Source organism: Anomaloglossus baeobatrachus, chromosome 1 (genome assembly GCF_048569485.1).
Source record: "Anomaloglossus baeobatrachus isolate aAnoBae1 chromosome 1, aAnoBae1.hap1, whole genome shotgun sequence".
Lineage (NCBI taxonomy): Eukaryota > Metazoa > Chordata > Amphibia > Anura > Aromobatidae > Anomaloglossus > Anomaloglossus baeobatrachus.
This window is the reverse complement of record NC_134353.1, coordinates 961,013,009-961,031,981: the sequence shown is the minus strand read 5'-3', so window position 1 is coordinate 961,031,981 and position 18,973 is coordinate 961,013,009. Positions and strand designations below refer to the sequence as shown.

Genomic DNA, 18,973 nt, shown 5'->3' with positions numbered 1-18,973 from the left:
CTTGAGTATAATACAGGATCAGTAATGTATGTGCATAGTGACTGCACCAGCAGAATAGTGAGTGCAGCTCTGGAGGATAATACAGGAGGTAACTCCGGATCAGTAATGTATGTACACAGTGACTGCACCAGCAGAATAGTGAGTGCAGCTCTGGAGTATAATACAGGAGGTAACTCCGGATCAGTAATGTATGTACACAGTGACTGCACCAGCAGAATAGTGAGTGCAGCTCTGGAGTATAATACAGGAGGTAACTCAGGATCAGTAATGTATGTACACAGTGACTGCACCAGCAGAATAGTGAGTGCAGCTCTGGAGGTAACAAACTCAGTAATGTGAGGTGGGGGGGTCCCTATGATCCAGGCGGGGGTCTCTATGTGAGAGGTGGGGGTCACTATGATCCAGGCAGGGGTCCCTATGTGCCAGCATATTATTGACCCTTTCCTCCCCAGGCTCGCCGCCCTCCCTCCCTGCTTGCACGCTGCTGTATTGGGGCGGTATTTCGTGGATGGATATGTAGGTCATACATTGAGCTTTAATGGAAGCTTTTACTTTAGAATGAAGACATGAAGAGTCCGGATAAAAGCCTCATTAATCCCAGGGGTGGAGGTCCGGGAGATCCGGGCAGAAAGCGCTCAGCTGCTGCACTAGGCGTGTAATAGCACAAAGCCCCCGGGGTGAGCGGCGTGACAAGACCCGCTATCTGCAGCCGGAGCACCACACACTACAAGCCCAAGCACAGACCCCCGCAGCGAGGGGAGAGGGGGAAGCTGCAGACTGACACAGCGGCTGCTCTGGTGTCATACTCAGGAGTAGGGATGGGGTTATTACAAGGGACAATAAGAGGATTCTGCAGGGACGGACTGCTGTTACTGTAGAGAATCCTGTCCTCTACTGATGAAGGAGCTGCCTTTCCTCCGCACACAGACAATGTGATTGTCAGGCACTGGATGAGCCAGGGGCAGACGTGCAACCACCCCCCCGGCCAATACCGTGTAACAGATTACAGGCTCTAGTGGTATGCACCTTTACATCCCCCATGGCTGCATGAGAATCCATAAAGGTGCGTATTACAGTGTGTGACGCAGCCGCACATGATATATAGCAAGGTACAGCGCAGCAGAGGCACCGGACCGCCATAAACCGTTACTAGGCGAGCAATTGTTCAGGGGCGCCCAGCAACCTGGGGCTTTCCTGGTACAGAATCCACATACGAAGCTGTAATATCTGCCCACACAGCAGGATACATATACAGGGGCGGAGAGGAGTGATGTGCTGCAAAAGGGGCGGAGAGGAGTGACGTGCTGCAAAAGGGGCGGAGAGGAGTGACGTGCTGCAAAAGGGGCGGAGAGGAGTGACGTGCTGCAAAAGGGGCGGAGAGGAGTGACGTGCTGCAAAAGGGGCGGAGAGGAGTGACGTGCTGCAAAAGGGGCGGAGAGGAGTGACGTGCTGCAAAAGGGGCGGAGAGGAGTGACGTGCTGCAAAAGGGGCGGAGAGGAGTGATGTGCTGCAAAAGGTGCGGAGAGGAGTGACGTGCTGCAAAAGGGGCTGAGAGGAGTGACGTGCTGCAAAAGGGGCTGAGAGGAGTGACGTGCTGCAAAAGGGGCAGAGAGGAGTGACGTGCTGCAAAAGGGGCGGAGAGGAGTGACGTGCTGCAAAAGGGGCGGAGAGGAGTGACGTGCTGCAAAAGGGGCGGAGAGGAGTGACGTGCTGCAAAAGGGGCAGAGAGGAGTGACGTGCTGCAAAAGGGGCGGAGAGGAGTGACGTGCTGCAAAAGGGGCGGAGAGGAGTGACGTGCTGCAAAAGGGGCGGAGAGGAGTGACGTGCTGCAAAAGGGGCAGAGAGGAGTGACGTGCTGCAAAAGGGGCGGAGAGGAGTGACGTGCTGCAAAAGGGGCAGAGAGGAGTGACATGCTGCAAAAGGGGTAGAGAGGAGTGACGTGCTGCAAAAGGGGCAGAGAGGAGTGACGTGCTGCAAAAGGGGCGGAGAGGAGTGACGTGCTGCAAAAGGGGCGGAGAGGAGTGACGTGCTGCAAAAGGGGCGGAGAGGAGTGACGTGCTGCAAAAGGGGCGGAGAGGAGTGACGTGCTGCAAAAGGGGCGGAGAGGAGTGACGTGCTGCAAAAGGGGCGGAGAGGAGTGACGTGCTGCAAAAGAGGCGGAGAGGAGTGACGTGCTGCAAAAGGGGCGGAGAGGAGTGACGTGCTGCAAAAGGGGCGGAGAGGAGTGACGTGCTGCAAAAGGGGCAGAGAGGAGAGACGTGCTGCAAGAGGGGCGGAGAGGAGTGACGTGCTGCAAAAGGGGCGGAGAGGAGTGACGTGCTGCAAAAGGGGCGGAGAGGAGAGACGTGCTGCAAGAGGGGCAGAGAGGAGAGACGTGCTGCAAGAGGGGCAGAGAGGAGTGACGTGCTGCAAAAGGGGCGGAGAGGAGTGACGTGCTGCAAAAGGGGCGGAGAGGAGTGACGTGCTGCAAAAGGGGCGGAGAGGAGTGACGTGCTGCAAAAGGGGCGGAGAGGAGTGACGTGCTGCAAAAGGGGCGGAGAGGAGTGACATGCTGCAGAATGGATCTGCAACTACTCGGGCTGAAAGGAGAGATGTCTGCATGATGGGGCTGTATACAGGGGCTGAAATGAATGATATATTACAGGATGGGGCTCTATATAGAGGCTGATTGGAATGACATACTGCATGAGGTGGCTGTATATAGAGGGGCTGAGAGGAGTGATGTACTGCAGGATGGCATTTTATATATTGAGACTGAGAGGAGAGATATACTGCATGATGGAGCTGTATATAGAGAGGCTCACACAGAGTGCAGGTGTGCACTGTGTGAGGGGTGATATTCATAAGGGTATACTTATTATAGTATGGGGGGAGGGGAATGCTTATAATGCAAAGGAGGAGGTGTCTGATTACTACAGCCTGGGGGGGATTCATTATACTACAGTGATCACGGTAAGGGGGTGTGAATTATAATGGGGGGCGTGATTATATATCATTGCACTATGGGGGATCATTACTGCAGGGGTGGGGTGAGTGTGGTGGGTGGGGGGGTCATATTGAAGCCTCTCTGTATAATTAGTCAGTGCAGATCGTGCTGATGGAGCATTAGCAGCACGGAGGCCATTTGTGATTCATTGTTAACGAGCAGGAAGAGGCGGAGTTTTCTGAACTGAGAGGATAGTGGCCGCACCTCGGCCCGCACAGAGTGCTGCACCCCGGGCTAATGATGGGCAGCGCCACCCAAGGGCATATGAAGTGTGCTAGCCGCCCCCTGGGGACGGGTCAAGGCTATTGCAGGTTTACAACGCTCGTAAAGTGTCCCAGTCATCTCACCCCAAGCCTGCAGAAGAGCATGGGCGCGTAGACCTAAACCCCCACAATATGCCAAAACTTCATTACCCGTATTCCTGTAAAGAGAAAAGACCCTGCCCCAACTTCCTGTAGCGTCACAGACCCACCCCCACTTCCTGTAGCGTCACAGACCCACCCCCACTTCCTGTAGAGTCACAGACCCGCCCCCACTTCCTGTAGAGTCACAGACCCGCCCCCACTTCCTGTAGCGTCACAGACCCACCCCCACTTCCTGTAGCGTCACAGACCCACCCCCACTTCCTGTAGAGTCACAGACCCGCCCCCACTTCCTGTAGAGTCATAGACCCGCCCCCACTTCCTGTAGAGTCACAGACCCGCCCCCACTTCCTGTAGAGTCACAGACCCACCCCCACTTCCTGTAGAGTCACAGACCCACCCCCACTTCCTGTAGCGTCACAGACCCTCCCCCACTTCCTGTAGAGTCACAGACCCACCCCTACTTCCTGTAGAGTCACAGACCCTCCCCCACTTCCTGTAGAGTCACAGACCCACCCCTACTTCCTGTAGATTCACAGACCCTCCCCCACTTCCTGTAGAGTCAGACCCACTCCTACTTCCTGTAGAGTCATAGACCCTCCCCCACTTCCTGTAGAGTCACAGACCCGCCACCACTTCCTGTAGAGTCACAGACCCGCTCTTCCTGTAGAGTCACAGACCCTCCCGCACTTCCTGTACAGTCATAGACCCGCCCCCCACTTCCTGTAGTCACAGACCCGCCCCCACTTTCTGCTGTAGAGTCACAGACCCCGCCCTCACTTCCTGTAGAGTCAAAGGCCCGCCCCAACTTCCTGTAGAAAAACAGACCCGCCCCAACTTCCTGTAGAAAAACAGACCCGCCCCCACTTCCTTATCAAAGCCTCATCTTCACTTCCTGTATTGACAATGCCCCACCTTCACTTAATATAGAGTAATATAGCCACACCATCACTTAATATAGAGTAACATAGCCCCGCCCTCACTTCCTATTGTGAGATAGCCCCACCCTCACTTCCTGTGTAGTAACATAGCCCCACCCTTAATTCCTGTAGAGCCACATAGCCCCGCCCTTACTTCCTGTAGAGTAATATAGCTCCCCCCTCACTTCCTGTAATTCCCCTGGGTGTCTGTTCCTGGAGATGGTTTATACTGAGAGCAGGAGGTGCACTGAGTTAGACACCTCACCTCGTGGCCGGAGAGATTTTTGGGGACTGTGGCCTTCATGTTGAGTACATTGCACCCAGGTCTCATTCCAGCTCAGTGATTACTAATCACATTGTTGTCAGAAGTATGATGGGGCGAATGCTCAGAAGCTGAGTGGAGGGCCTAGTGATGCATCTCCACGCGGGATGGGGACGTCGTCCTCCCAGCGGCCTCTCCTGCAGGTCCTGGTATCAGGTGGTGTGGAGGGCCTAGTGGAGCATCTCCATGTGGGATGGTGACGTCGTCCTCTCAGCAGTTTCTCCTGCAGGTCCTGGTATCAGATGGTGTGGAGGGTCTAGTGGAGCATCACCATGCGGTGACATTGTCCTCCCTTTGACCTCTCCTGCAGGTTCTGGTATCAGATGGTGTGGAGGGCCTAGTGGAGCATCTCCATGCGTGATGGTGACATCGTCCTCCTTTGGCCTCTCCTCCAGGTCCTGGTGTCAGGTGGTGTGAAGGGCCTAGTGGAACATCTCCATGTGGGATGGTGACGTCGTCCTCTCAGCAGCTTCTCCTGCAGGTCCTGGTGTCACGTGGTGTGGAGGGTCTAGTGGAGCATCACCATGCGGTGACATTGTCCTCCCTTGGCCTCTCCTCCGGGTCCTGGTGTCAGGTGATGTGGAGGTCCTAGTGGAGCATCTCCATGCGTGATGGTGACATCGTCCTCCCTTGGCCTCTCCTCCAGGTCCTGGTGTCAGGTGGTGTGAAGGGCCTAGTGGAGCATCTCCATGTGAGATGGTGACGTCGTCCTCCCAGCGGCTTCTCCTGCAGGTTCTGGTATCAGAAGGTGTGGAGGGCCTAGTGGAGCATCACCATGCGGTGACATTGTCCTCCCTTTGACCTCTCCTGCAGGTTCTGGTATCAGATGGTGTGGAGGGCCTAGTGGAGCATCTCCATGCGTGATGGTGACATCGTCCTCCCTTGGCCTCTCCTCCAGGTCCTGGTGTCAGGTGGTGTGAAGGGCCTAGTGGAGCATCTCCATGTGAGATGGTGACATCGTCCTCCCAGCGGCTTCTCCTGCAGGTCCTGGTATCAGATGGTGTGGAGGGCCTAGTGGAGCATCACCATGCGGTGACATTGTCCTCCCTTTGACCTCTCCTGCAGGTTCTGGTATCAGATGGTGTGGAGGGCCTAGTGGAGCATCTCCATGCGCGATGGTGACATTGTCCTCCCTTGGCCTCTCCTCCAGGTCCTGGTGTCACGTGGTGTGGAGGGCCTAGTGGAGCATCACCATGCGGTGACATTGTCCTCCCTTGGCCTCTCCTCCGGGTCCTGGTGTCAGGTGGTGGCGCTGAGGACACATTATCGGAGCCATGTAATGTGCAGGACGGTTCCGATATGCGGGATCTTCAGCCTCTCATTGTACACGAGATAACCTGCTGCAGCGGGATGATTCACTGATCCAATTAGCGGTGCCCTCCTGACGAGTGCGGTACGACACAGGCACAATTACCCAGATACAGCCGCTGTGCGCACAATACACAACATTATTACACTGTAAATTCTCATGCTTGCAGAATTGTGCGCGGCGTGACAATAGGACCCGGCCTCAGCCACATCCCGAGGAGACGCTGGCACAATGGGCACAACGTGCATTCAGCTGCACAAAGGCCCCGGCGTCTCGCCAGCCGAGAAATACATTTTTCCTCCGATTCTGAAGACGCTGCGTTTTGCATTGATGCCACAAATAGACGCCATTCATCAAACAGGTGCCGTATTAATGCCTCAATAACTGGCAGCGCCGCGGACCCTGCGCCACCGCATCTGCGCACATTTATTAAAGGGACACAGTGTGTCATAAGGCGGGGGTTCTGGGTAATGGGCCCTGATCCTGAACCTCAGCCAAGAAGGGGTGCAGACAATCGGTGCAGATTGTGCTAATGCGTCACATCTGGCTGCAATGAACAGTCACAAGCGTAGAGGCTCCCACTGATCCGGAGGGCACACGAGTCCCCCCATACCACACAATGGCATGAGGATGAAGGGGACTGTGACGGGTCCTTCTCTGATATCACACGATCAACAGAGCGAGAGATGGCGGTACAATCCAAAGAGCATTTATTCCAAGCAAATCAAATGGTCCATAAAATAATCCACCACACAGAGGGTAAAAATAGTAAAGAAACTCGAATATAGTCCAATAATGGGATAAAATGTCCAGGTCTCTCTGAGGAGCCGCAGCTTTTCCCTCAGAGGTTCAATCCTGCTTCTTCTCTCTTGTAAGTCTCACCCAGAATGACACATCCCCCAGGTAAGCAGAGTTAGGTGGATCCCAGGCCCCTTCCCCCAAACTTAGGAACAGGAACGCTACAGGGGGTGACTACCTACAGACAATACAATGTACACACAAGCAATACAAATAATGGACAGTGAACCTACACAACATGATACACAACCCTCCATATTCCACCATCACAACCTCTCCCTCCTTCTTAATAAGGGAGTACACCATGAGGTCTAGACAGACCTCTGGCCACCTCACATAAGTCCATGTTGCTCAGCTGTGGATAGTCTATGGTTCTTCTTGCCGGGACAGTCCGTCAGCGTTCTGGTGTTGGCTTCCACACTTGTTTTGGATGGAGAAGCTGTAGGTAGTCCCTTGTACAGCGATCAGGTTGAAAGGACAAGCATCTCTTTGTGTCCTCCATCACTCAAACTGTGTTTCCTGCACCCACAAATCGGCATTTTAGATCTCCTACATCATTTCCTAGGAGAATATCTGCAGGCAGCCGCTCATCACCCCAACCACACATTGCTTGACCCCAAAGCCAAAGCCCAGATGTACAGTCGCCTTTGGGAGATTCCTCCTTTGTCCTCCAGCCAGTTCAATAATCCCTGGTCCATGATGTATCGCCTCTGGCCGAACCACCCGAGGATCAGCTATTGTGAGAAATGCCCCGGGTCACAAAATCCAATGACTCTCTGTCCATCCAGCACAACCTCCTGTAAGTGCTTACTTTGATGGTAAGAGGAACTCGGGGCTGTGGCTCGCACCCCATAAACCCCTAGTGGCCGACCACAAGTGTCTGAGTCATTAGGCAAGTCAATTTGAAGGGGTGAGAACTCTTCCCCATTGTGTTTAGCTCTAGAGAATGAACAGGTCTATTTGGTGCAAGGTCATTCCTCAATCGCCCAGAAGGACAAGTATTTTGCAGATGCCCAGGCTGCCCACATCTCCTCTGCGTCGTACTCCTTCCAATGTGCATTCTGGGGAAGGCAGTAGGAGAACGGCCTTTATCACTAGGGAGGCCATACACTCAAACAGGGGCATCTATGGTGCAGGGGTCAGCGGTACACTCCTGTGGAGGTGGTGGTAACTTTTCCTCAGGTGGGTTGGAATACACAAGATGCACCAGACGAGGTGGAGTGCGTGGGGGTCCCTCCGAGTCCTTGCGGGACAACTGGATTGCAGGTGCCAAGGTTGCTCGCACCCATAACATCTCCTCTCTGTGATTCTCCGAGGGCGTGGTCGGAACAGTTGGGGCCCAGGATTGTGAGTAGTGGTGGTCATCGGCCTGCGGCTGGTTGGAGGGGCAGATATAACTGGAGAGGGCCGGGGTGCAGGAGCAGACTGTGTCTTATTGTACAGAAGCCTCCTCCATTGCGGTCAGATAGTAATCATCAGCCAGGGATGCAGCTCTATACAAGGTGCACGGCGTGAGTTCTCTGACCCATTCCCGTATTTCTGAGGGACACTTGTAAAGAAATTGTTCTATAAGAAATACCTGTATAACGTCTTCCACAGTGAAGGCGTCTTCCGCTTCCAGCCATCTCCGACATGCATGGGACATCTTATGGGCATACATCCTAAACGTTCCCCCCGTGGTGCATGGGAGGTCTCGGAACTGTGCCCTATGTAAGTCTGGGGTGATGGCATGGTAATCCAGGATAGTCCGCTCTACAATGCTGTAATCCCGGTTCTGCTGTGAGTCAATGGTGGGATAAGCCTCTGCCAGGCTTCCGTTCAGGAGTCCCACTAACAAACGCACCCAGCCAGAGTGGGGAACCTCCATCACCGCACAATGCTGCTCAAAGTCCTTGAAGAACCCTTCCACATCTCCGGAAGCCTCATCAAATGGCTTGAAGTCCTCCCGGGTGAGCCGCACAGGCTCCCGGATCGCTGGGTTTACACTCCAACTCACATTATTCTCTCTGCCGGACTCCATTGCTTCTTGTCTCCTCTGTGCTCGGCGAGCAGCCTCCTCCTTATACTCCTGACATACACCGGGGCCAAGAGCTGCCATCTCTTCTTCACACCACACCAACCACTGGCTTTTTGGGGCAGGGATCCTCGTCCCCAGTGCTTGTCTGTCAGACATCTGGGAGGAGGGGGTCTGGCTCTCACCCACCAGTAGATCAATTAAGGCTTCTTTACTCAGTCCCTGGTAGTTCAGGCCCAGATCTTTGGCTCTCTCCTGTAGACTGGATGCGGTCCAGTCTCTGTACTCACTCTGTGGGTGGATCTCCATTAGGCTGCGCTCTGTTAGTCCCACCACTGCCACCAGTTGTCACGGGGTCCTTCTCCCATATCACACAATCAGCAGAGCGAGAGATGGCTGTACAATCCAAAGAGCATTTATTCCAAGCATATCAAAATGGTCCATAAAATAATCCACAAAACAGAGGGTAAAAATAGTAAAGAAACTCGAATATAGTCCAGTAAGCGATAAATGTCCAGGTCTCTCTGAGGAGCCGCAGCTTTTCCCTCAGAGGCTCAATTCTGCTTCTTCTCTCTTGTAAGTCTCACCCAGAATGACAAATCCCCCAGGTAAGCAGAGAGTTAGGTGGATCCCAGGCCCCCTCCCCCAGACCGGAATACTACAGGGGGTGATTACCTACAGACAATACAATGTACACACAAGCAATGCAAATAATGGACAGTGAACCAAGCATAAAATAGGAACCTACACAACATGATACACAGTACACCAAATCTCACCATCACAGGGACCAAGCAAGAGCACTGCCCCCGAGTGGTCCGGCTTCGTGGCACCAATCCCGGGGACAGGGCCTCTTTGGGTGGTGTCTGTGCGGAGGTCTATTTGGAGACAAATGCCCTGAGCTAGGCCCCCCTTATCACAACCCCTTGTGGACTACTTTGGACCATTATGAAGCTGGTTGTATATGCACAGTGCCGTATTCTGCCCATACAGTGATTGTGGAGCTGTCCATGGTGATGAAGACCTGAGCTGTTCAGACATCAGGTGGGATTTGTTCCCCGGAGATCTACAGGACCACCCGTGTGTGAGAGGGAGCAGAAAGCTCTTGGAGCCTCGGGCCCTACAGTGCGGGGTCTTAGGGGACCCTCTAGATCTCTGCACATTCCCTGTGCGGTGGGGGCAGGGACGGGGCACCTGGTGACCAGATGGCAATTACTGGCCACGTTTCCGCGCTCTCAGGTGTTCTGTGTGGCTGCAGGAGTCCCCCTCGCCTCTGCACATGTGATGAATGGAGGCGTGTGGCGTGACTGGAGAGCTGCCATGTCCCAGGAATCAGTCAATAAATGGAACGTCCATCAGGGAAATAACGGCAGCGCAGAGCGGAGGGAGCAGAGTGATCCCCCCGAAAATAGAAACTCCGCTCCACCGTCCATACACCAACCATCACTCCCAACATCCCCTCCCGACCTGTTGTGTGCAACTATCTGCCCTCCCGTCACACGGCCATCCTCTCCAGACCCTCCCCTCACACGGCCGTCCTCTCCAGACCCTCCCGTCACACGGCCATCCTCTCCAGACCCTCCCGTCACACGGCCATCCTCTCCAGACCCTCCCGTCACACGGCCGTCCTCTCCAGACCCTCCCCTCACACGGCCGTCCTCTCCAGACCCTCCCCTCACACGGCCGTCCTCTGCAGACCCTCCCCTCACACGGCCGTCCTCTGCAGACCCCCTCCCCATACACGGCCGTCCTCTGCAGACCCTCCCCTCACACGGCCGTCCTCTGCAGACCCTCCCCTCACACGGCCGTCCTCTGCAGACCCTCCCCTCACACGGCCGTCCTCTGCAGACCCTCCCGTCACACGGCCGTCCTCTGCAGACCCTCTCCCGTCACACGGCCATCCTCCGCAGCCCCTCCCGTCACAGATCTGTCCTCTATATCCCCTCCTGTCACAGGTGTTGTATGTCTCCTCTTTATTGTTGGCTCGGTCCTGGTTGTTGGTACATCTGTTGTGGTGGAGCATTGTCCTCGGCGGACGGGTGCGGAGCATTATCTTGGGCTCAGTGCAGAGCATTATTCTGGGCGTGGTGCGGAGCGTTATCTTGGGCGCGGTGCGGAGCATTATCCTGGGCGCGGTGCAGAGCATTATCCTGGGGGCGCGGTGCGGAGCATTATCCTGGGGGCACGGTGCGGAGCATTATCCTGGGCGTGGTGCGGAGCATTATCCTGGGCGTGGCGCGGAGCATTATCCTGGGCGTGGCGCGGAGCATTATGCTTCCTAATGGAAGAGCCTGGTGCCCGCCCTGAGTGGGGTCTGCTCTAAGTGGTTCTCCCTGAGTAGGGTCTGCCCTGAGAGTGGTTCCCACCCTGAGTAGGGTCTGCCCTGAGAGTGGTTCAGCCTGAGTGGGGTTCGGCCTGAGTGATGCCTGCCCTGAGTGGGGCTCGGCCTGAGTGATGCCTGCCCTGAGTGGGGCTCGGCCTGAGTGATGCCTGCCCTGAGTGGGGCTCGGCCTGAGTGATGCCTGCCCTGAGTGGGGCTCGGCCTGAGTGATGCCTGCCCTGAGTGGGGCTTGGCCTGAGTGATGCCTGCCCTGAGTGGGGCTCAGCCTGAGTGATGCTTGCCCTGAGTGGGGCTCAGCCTGAGTGATGCCTGCCCTGAGTGGGGCTCGGCCTGAGTGATGCCTGCCCTGAGTGGGGCTCGGCCTGAGTGATGCCTGCCCTGAGTGGGGCTCGGCCTGAGTGATGCCTGCCCTGAGTGGGGCTCCGCCTGAGTGATGCCTGCCCTGAGTGGGGCTCAGCCTGAGTGATGCCTGCCCTGAGTGGGGCTCAGCCTGAGTGATGCCTGCCCTGAGTGGGGCTCAGCCTGAGTGATGCCTGCCCTGAGTGGGGCTCAGCCTTGTTATTGGGCATCAGGAATTGCAAAACAATCATTAATAGTCCCAAAATCAGAAAAAGAAATAAGTCTGGTGTCAGTTTGTGGATTGGGGCGTCCTAAACTCGACGCAGATGACACAGGCAGAGCAGCAGGGCCTCCGTACAGCAGGGTGGACATATCCAGTCCGATCTGTTCCCGGCGCTGACACACTGTGACGCTCCGGAGGGATCAGTGCTGCTGTGTGTGTGGCAGATTACACCGCTCCTGAGCGCTCCCGGATAGCGCCTCCTCCCGCCCCGCCGCCACCTCAGCGGTACATGAAGAGCGCTCCCGGATAGCGCCTCCTCCCGCCACGCGGCCTCCTCAGCGGTACATGAAGAGCGTTCCCGGATAGCGCCTCCTCCCGCCCCGCGGCCTCCTCCCGCCACGCGGCCTCCTCAGCGGTACATGAAGAGCGCTCCCGGATAGCGCCTCCTCCCGCCACGCGGCCTCCTCCCGCCACGCGGCCTCCTCAGCGGTACATGAAGAGCGTTCCCGGATAGCGCCTCCTCCCGCCACGCGGCCTCCTCCCGCCACGCGGCCTCCTCAGCGGTACATGAAGAGCGTTCCCGGATAGCGCCTCCTCCCGCCCCGCGGCCTCCTCCCGCCACGCGGCCTCCTCAGCGGTACATGAAGAGCGCTCCCGGATAGCGCCTCCTCCCGCCCCGTGGCCTCCTCCCGCCCCGCGGCCTCCTCAGCGGTACATGAAGAGCGCTCCCGGATAGCGCCTCCTCCCGCCCCGCGGCCTCCTCAGCGGTACATGAAGAGCGTTCCCGGATAGCGCCTCCTCCCGCCCCGTGGCTTCCTCCCGCCACGCGGCCTCCTCAGCGGTACATGAAGAGCGCTCCCGGATAGCGCCTCCTCCCGCCCCGCGGCCTCCTCAGCGGTACATGAAGAGCGCTCCACACAACAAAGACCCCATCAGGAGGAGGTTAATAGAGTCACTAACAAGCACAGTCGGTAATTACAGCGGAGAGACGCTCCAGCCCCCCGTCACCGCCGCCGCCACGCTCCTCAGCGCGCCCCTATTAGCGGACATTCTGGGGACAGCATTAACCCCTCGAGTCATCCCAACTTTTCCCAGAGGAAACGACTACAGGACTGGACGGAAACAAAAGCAGCGAGCATAATGGGGGCCACAACCAACAGGGAACACATACAGTCTGGATTCAAGGACTGGGGGGTCTCCAGGACTGGGGGAGGGGAGGTGGGGTCTCCTGGACTGAGGTCTCCAGAACAGAGTGGTTTCCAGGACTGGGGGGGGGGGGGGGTCACCAGGACCGAGGTCTCCATGACAGGGGGGCTCTCCAGGACAGGGGAGGTCTCCAGGACAGTGGGGGGGTCTCCAGGACAGGTGGGAGGGGGTCTCCAGGACAGGTGGGAGGGGGGGGGGTCTCCAGGACAGGGGAGTCTCCAGGACAGGGGGGGGGGGGGTCTCCAGGACAGGGGAGTCTCCAGGACAGAGGAGTTTCCAAAACAGAGGGGTCTCCAGGATAGAGGGGGTCTCCAGGACAGAGGGGGTCTCCAGGACAGAGGGGGTCTCCAGAACAGTGACACTCACCATCCCCCAGCCACCACTATAATGTGCGGACCTGGAGTCTCTGCAGAAAAGCGGACTGATCTAACCCTCAGATGCGCCTCCTCACAGAGCAGCGGTGTCGTCACAATGTATAACTGTTGGCATCAGGTCACACAGCACCGGAGGCAGCACAGACACAACCATCAGTCACCACCTAATGTACACAGCGCGGGGGTCCCACAGCCCCAGTCTAACAGTCTGGAGCCCTCACAGTGACCGCTGTCTCCATAGATAACATCCCAGGACCACCAGACCAAAGCCCGGCCCCAGAATTGCAGGGAATCGGTCAGCAGGTTGTTTCTCCATGATCTGAGAGCAGCATGATGTATAGAGATCCTGAATGTAGCCGCATTTATGTGAGATGACTGTGTACAGCTGTACTGACTTTATCTCAGAATTGCATGTAGCAGAGCCGGGATCTGCGCCGCACCAGGCTGTCTATAGAGAGTGTGCACTGACTGAGGTGTCAAAGGAGGGGGCGAGCCGGACCACCCAGCATCAATGGAAGGCCTGGGACACACGGCGAGTAAATACAATTAGTGGAATGTGATTAAAAATACAAAACGCATTCGCCTCGGACCCATGTTACTCTGACGCCATTGCCATCTGCGATGTTATTTCTCAGGTGAAACCGCAATGGCAGCACGCTGTGAGCGTATGCAAGTCTCCTATCACTCGCACCCATACAAGTCTATGGGTGCAAGTGACAGATCAGACTACACTCAGATGTCACCGGAGTGCAGTGCGATATACACACAGGCTGACAATGGAGGAGATGGGGAGATTAGTCCCTACCTGTCCTCCGCAGCTGTGATCTGATCGCAGGATCCATTCACAGTATAGTAACACTGGGTCACGCTCGCAGCAGAGCAGGGGTTGGGGGTCATTAGCAGATCACATAGCCTTGTGTGGCCTCAGCTTTAATCACAGAGCAATAAGTATAGTAATAAGTATAGTATCAGTAAACAACAGCTGCACAAAGATAAGAGACACACAGAGGTTTTTTTTTTAACCTTCGCAGCATGCTGTCCTCAGCTTACACTGCAAAATCCTGGGGACAGATTCCCTTTAAGATATACTGACCAGACCGGTTGTCCTGTGTACAGACCCCAGACCAGTCCCCCTGTGTAGAGACCCCAGACCAGTCCCCCTGTGTAGAGACCCCCAGACCAGTCCCCCTGTGTAGAGACCCCAGACCGGTCCCCCTGTGTACAGACCCCAGACTAGTCCCCCTGTGTAGAGACCCCAGACCAGTCCCCCTGTGTACAGACCCCAGACCGGTCCCTCTGCGTACAAGCCCTGGACAGGTCCCTCTGCGTACAGACACCGGACAAGTTCCTCTGCGTATACAGACCTCAGGCCACACCCTCTCTATACGGACCCCTGACGAGTCCCGCAGTATACGGACCCCACACCAGACCCTCTGTGAGGCGCCCAGGAGTGACGAGGCGCCCAGGAGTGACGAGGCCCAAGAGTGACGAGGCGCCCAAGAGTGACGAGGCGCCCAAGAGTGACGAGGCGCCCAAGAGTGACGAGGCGCCCAAGAGTGACGAGGCGCCCAGGAGTGACGAGGCGCCCAGGAGTGACGAGGCGCCCAGGAGTGACGAGGCGCCCAGGAGTGACGAGGCGCCCAGGAGTGACGAGGCGCCCAGGAGTGACGAGGCGCCCAGGAGTGACGAGGCGCCCAGGAGTGACGAGGCGCCCAGGAGTGACGAGGCGCCCAGGAGTGACGAGGCGCCCAGGAGTGACGAGGCCCAGGGTGACGAGCAATTTCTCTGCCTCTTCTACCTGGAGTTTCAGGGATTTCACCTTTTCCGGAGTCTCCAGGATATTCCCAGACACCTGGTATCCTTGATTATTCGTGTGACAAGTGAGCTCCGTCCAGATCAGTGAGGATTATTGTGTCAACAAGTCACATCACAAGCTGCAGTCCCACAACGCACCCAGCACCATGAGACAAGGCATGCCGGAGCCACAGGATGCAGACCACCGGTGTCAGCGAGGAGATGAGGGGTCCAGTCATCATACAGGGAAACAAGAGAACAGTGACTGCAGCTCTGGAGGTGACTGGAGGATAAGACATGATTAAACAGGAGAATAGTGACTGCAGCTCTGGAGGTGACTAGTGTATAATATCTGATGTAACAGCAGAATAGTGATTGCAGCTCTGGAGATGACCAGAGGATAACACAGAATGTAACAGCAGAATAGTGATTGCAGCTCAGGAGGTGACTGGAGTATACCTTATCTGCAGCCCCGTTCCCTCCATTGCGGTGGGCAGCTCTCGCGGTCCACACACGGCAAGTGACATTACGCGGCTCTGTTATGTGTATAATTGCTCCGGGAAGGCCACTCAGCAACGAGCCGCTGCATACAATGTGAGGACAGCGGCGGCGGCAGCGTGACATGAATCCGCTCGTTACCTGCGAGGACGCGGGCCTCCAGTCCCCGGAGATAATAAACCTATTACAGACAATTACCCCGACGTGATTACACATGGCGAGCTGCACTTATCACTATCAATAACCGAGACCCGGCATCACCCCAACATCAGCGCAGCCGGCGGAACAAGAGCGGTGACATCAGCAGCCGGCGGAACAACAGCGGTGACATCATCAGCAGAGGCCGGCGGCGGAACAACAGCGGTGACATCATCAGAGGCCGGAGGAACAAGAGCGGTGACATCATCAGAGGCCGGAGGAACAAGAGCGGTGACATCAGAGGCCGGAGGAACAAGAGCGGTGACATCAGCAGAGGCCGGAGGAACAACAGCGGTGACATCAGCAGAGGCCGGAGGAACAAGAGCGGTGACATCAGCAGAGGCCGGAGGAACAAGAGCGGTGACATCAGCAGAGGCCGGAGGAACAAGAGCGGTGACATCAGCAGAGGCCGGAGGAACAAGAGCGGTGACATCAGCAGAGGCCGGAGGAACAAGAGCGGTGACATCAGCAGCCGGAGGAACAAGAGCGGTGACATCAGCAGCCGGAGGAACAAGAGAGGTGACATCAGCAGAGGCCAGCGGAACAACAGCGGTGACATCATCAGCAGAGGCCGGAGGAACAAGAGCGGTGACATCATCAGAGGCCGGAAGAACAACAGCGTGACATCATCAGCAGAGGCCGGCGGACAAGAGCGGTGACATCATCAGAGGCCGGAGGAACAAGAGCGGTGACATCATCAGAGGCCGGCGGAACAAGAGCGGTGACCATCGTCAGAGGCCGGCGGAACAAGAGCGGTGACATCAGCAGAGGCCGGAGGAACAAGAGCGGTGACATCAGCAGCCGGAGGAACAAGAGAGGTGACATCAGCAGAGGCCAGCGGAACAACAGCGGTGACATCATCAGCAGAGGCCGGAGGAACAAGAGCGGTGACATCATCAGAGGCCGGAAGAACAACAGCGTGACATCATCAGCAGAGGCCGGCGGACAAGAGCGGTGACATCATCAGAGGCCGGAGGAACAAGAGCGGTGACATCATCAGAGGCCGGCGGAACAAGAGCGGTGACATCGTCAGAGGCCGGCGGAACAAGAGCGGTGAAATCATCAGCAGAGGCAGGAGGAACAACAGCGGTGACATCAGCAGCCGGAGGAACAAGAGAGGTGACATCAGCAGAGGCCAGCGGAACAACAGCGGTGACATCATCAGCAGAGGCCGGAGGAACAAGAGCGGTGACATCATCAGAGGCCGGAAGAACAACAGCGTGACATCATCAGCAGAGGCCGGCGGACAAGAGCGGTGACATCATCAGAGGCCGGAGGAACAAGAGCGGTGACATCATCAGAGGCCGGCGGAACAAGAGCGGTGACATCGTCAGAGGCCGGCGGAACAAGAGCGGTGACATGATCAGCAGAGGCTGGCAGAACAAGAGCGGTGACATCATCAGAGGCTGGAGGAACAAGAGCGGTGACATCATCAGAGGCCGGAGGAAAAACAGCGGTGACATCATCAGAGGCCGGAGGAACAAGAGCTGTGACATCATCAGAGGCCGGAGGAACAAGAGCGGTGACATCATCAGAGGCCGGAGGAACAACAGCGGTGACATCATCAGAGGCCGGAGGAACAAGAGCTGTGACATCATCAGAGGCCGGAGGAACAAGAGCGGTGACATCATCAGAGGCCGGAGGAACAACAGCGGTGACATCAGCAGAGGCCGGAGGAACAAGAGCGGTGACATCATCAGAGGCCGGAGGAACAACAGCGGTGACATCATCAGAGGCCGGAGGAACAAGAGCTGTGACATCATCAGAGGCCGGAGGAACAAGAGCGGTGACATCATCAGAGACCAGCAGAATGTAAAGCAGCAAAAGTGACATCACAGTGCAGCAACCTACGACGTCCGCAGAAATGAGAATAACATGGATGAGGGTGTAACAAGCAGAGCAGCGGAGGGACTAGACCGCAGAGCAGCGGAGGGACTAGACCACAGAGCAGCGGAGGGACTAGATCACAGAGCAGCGGAGGGACTAGACCACAGAGCAGCGGAGGGACTAGACCACAGAGCAGCGGAGGGACTAGACCACAGAGCAGCGGAGGGACTAGATCACAGAGCAGCGGAGGGACTAGACCGCAGAGCAGCGGAGGGACTAGATCGCAGAGCAGCGGAGGGACTAGACCGCAGAGCAGCGGAGGGACTAGACCGCAGAGCAGCGGAGGGACTAGACCGCAGAGCAGCGGAGGGACTAGACCACAGAGCAGCGGAGGGACTAGACCACAGAGCAGCGGAGGGACTAGACCACAGAGCAGCGGAGGGACTAGACCACAGAGCAGCGGAGGGACTAGACCACAGAGCAGCGGAGGGACTAGACCACAGAGCAGCGGAGGGACTAGACCACAGAGCAGCGGAGGGACTAGACCACAGAGCAGCGGAGGGACTAGATCACAGAGCAGCGGAGGGACTAGATCACAGAGCAGCGGAGGGACTAGACCACAGAGCAGCGGAGGGACTAGACCACAGAGCAGCGGAGGGACTAGACCACAGAGCAACGGAAGGACTAGACCACAGAGCAGCGGAGGGACTAGATCACAGAGCAGCGGAGGGACTAGACCACAGAGCAGCGGAGGGACTAGATCACAGAGCAGCGGAGGGACTAGATCACAGAGCAGCGGAGGGACTAGATCACAGAGCAGCGGAGGGACTAGATCACAGAGCAGCGGAGGGACTAGACCACAGAGCAGCGGAGGGACTAGATCACAGAGCAGCGGAGGGACTAGATCACAGAGCAGCGGAGGGACTAGATCACAGAGCAGCGGAGGGACTAGATCACAGAGCAGCGGAGGGACTAGACCACAGAGCAGCGGAGGGACTAGACCACAGAGCAGCGGAGGGACTAGACCACAGAGCAACGGAAGGACTAGACCACAGAGCAGCGGAGGGACTAGACCACAGAGCAGCGGAGGGACTAGATCACAGAGCAGCGGAGGGACTAGACCACAGAGCAGCGGAGGGACTAGATCACAGAGCAGCGGAGGGACTAGATCACAGAGCAGCGGAGGGACTAGATCACAGAGCAGCGGAGGGACTAGATCACAGAGCAGCGGAGGGACTAGATCACAGAGCAGTGGAGGGACTAGATCACAGAGACGCCGCAGAACCTCTAGATCCTGCAGTGTAAAGAGGTCTAGATCTCGGATTCTGTCCCACTATTATACACCTGGGGCTTGTTCCTCTGGAGTACAGTCTCCAGATCACGGGTCCCCGGCCCGGGGCTCGCATCAGGGACATGTCACATTCTGGAGTCCAGGTGGATTATCTCACACAGGAGTGTGACA

The 18,973-nt window shown here is 56.8% G+C and overlaps 1 protein-coding gene across 2 annotated transcripts in view; it reads right to left on the bottom strand.

Moving 5' to 3' along the window:
- DNAI1 (dynein axonemal intermediate chain 1) overlaps positions 1 to 18,973 on the bottom strand; it is a 158,083-nt gene that overhangs the window by 1,013 nt on the left and 138,097 nt on the right. The gene's annotated exons all lie outside the window — the stretch shown is intronic.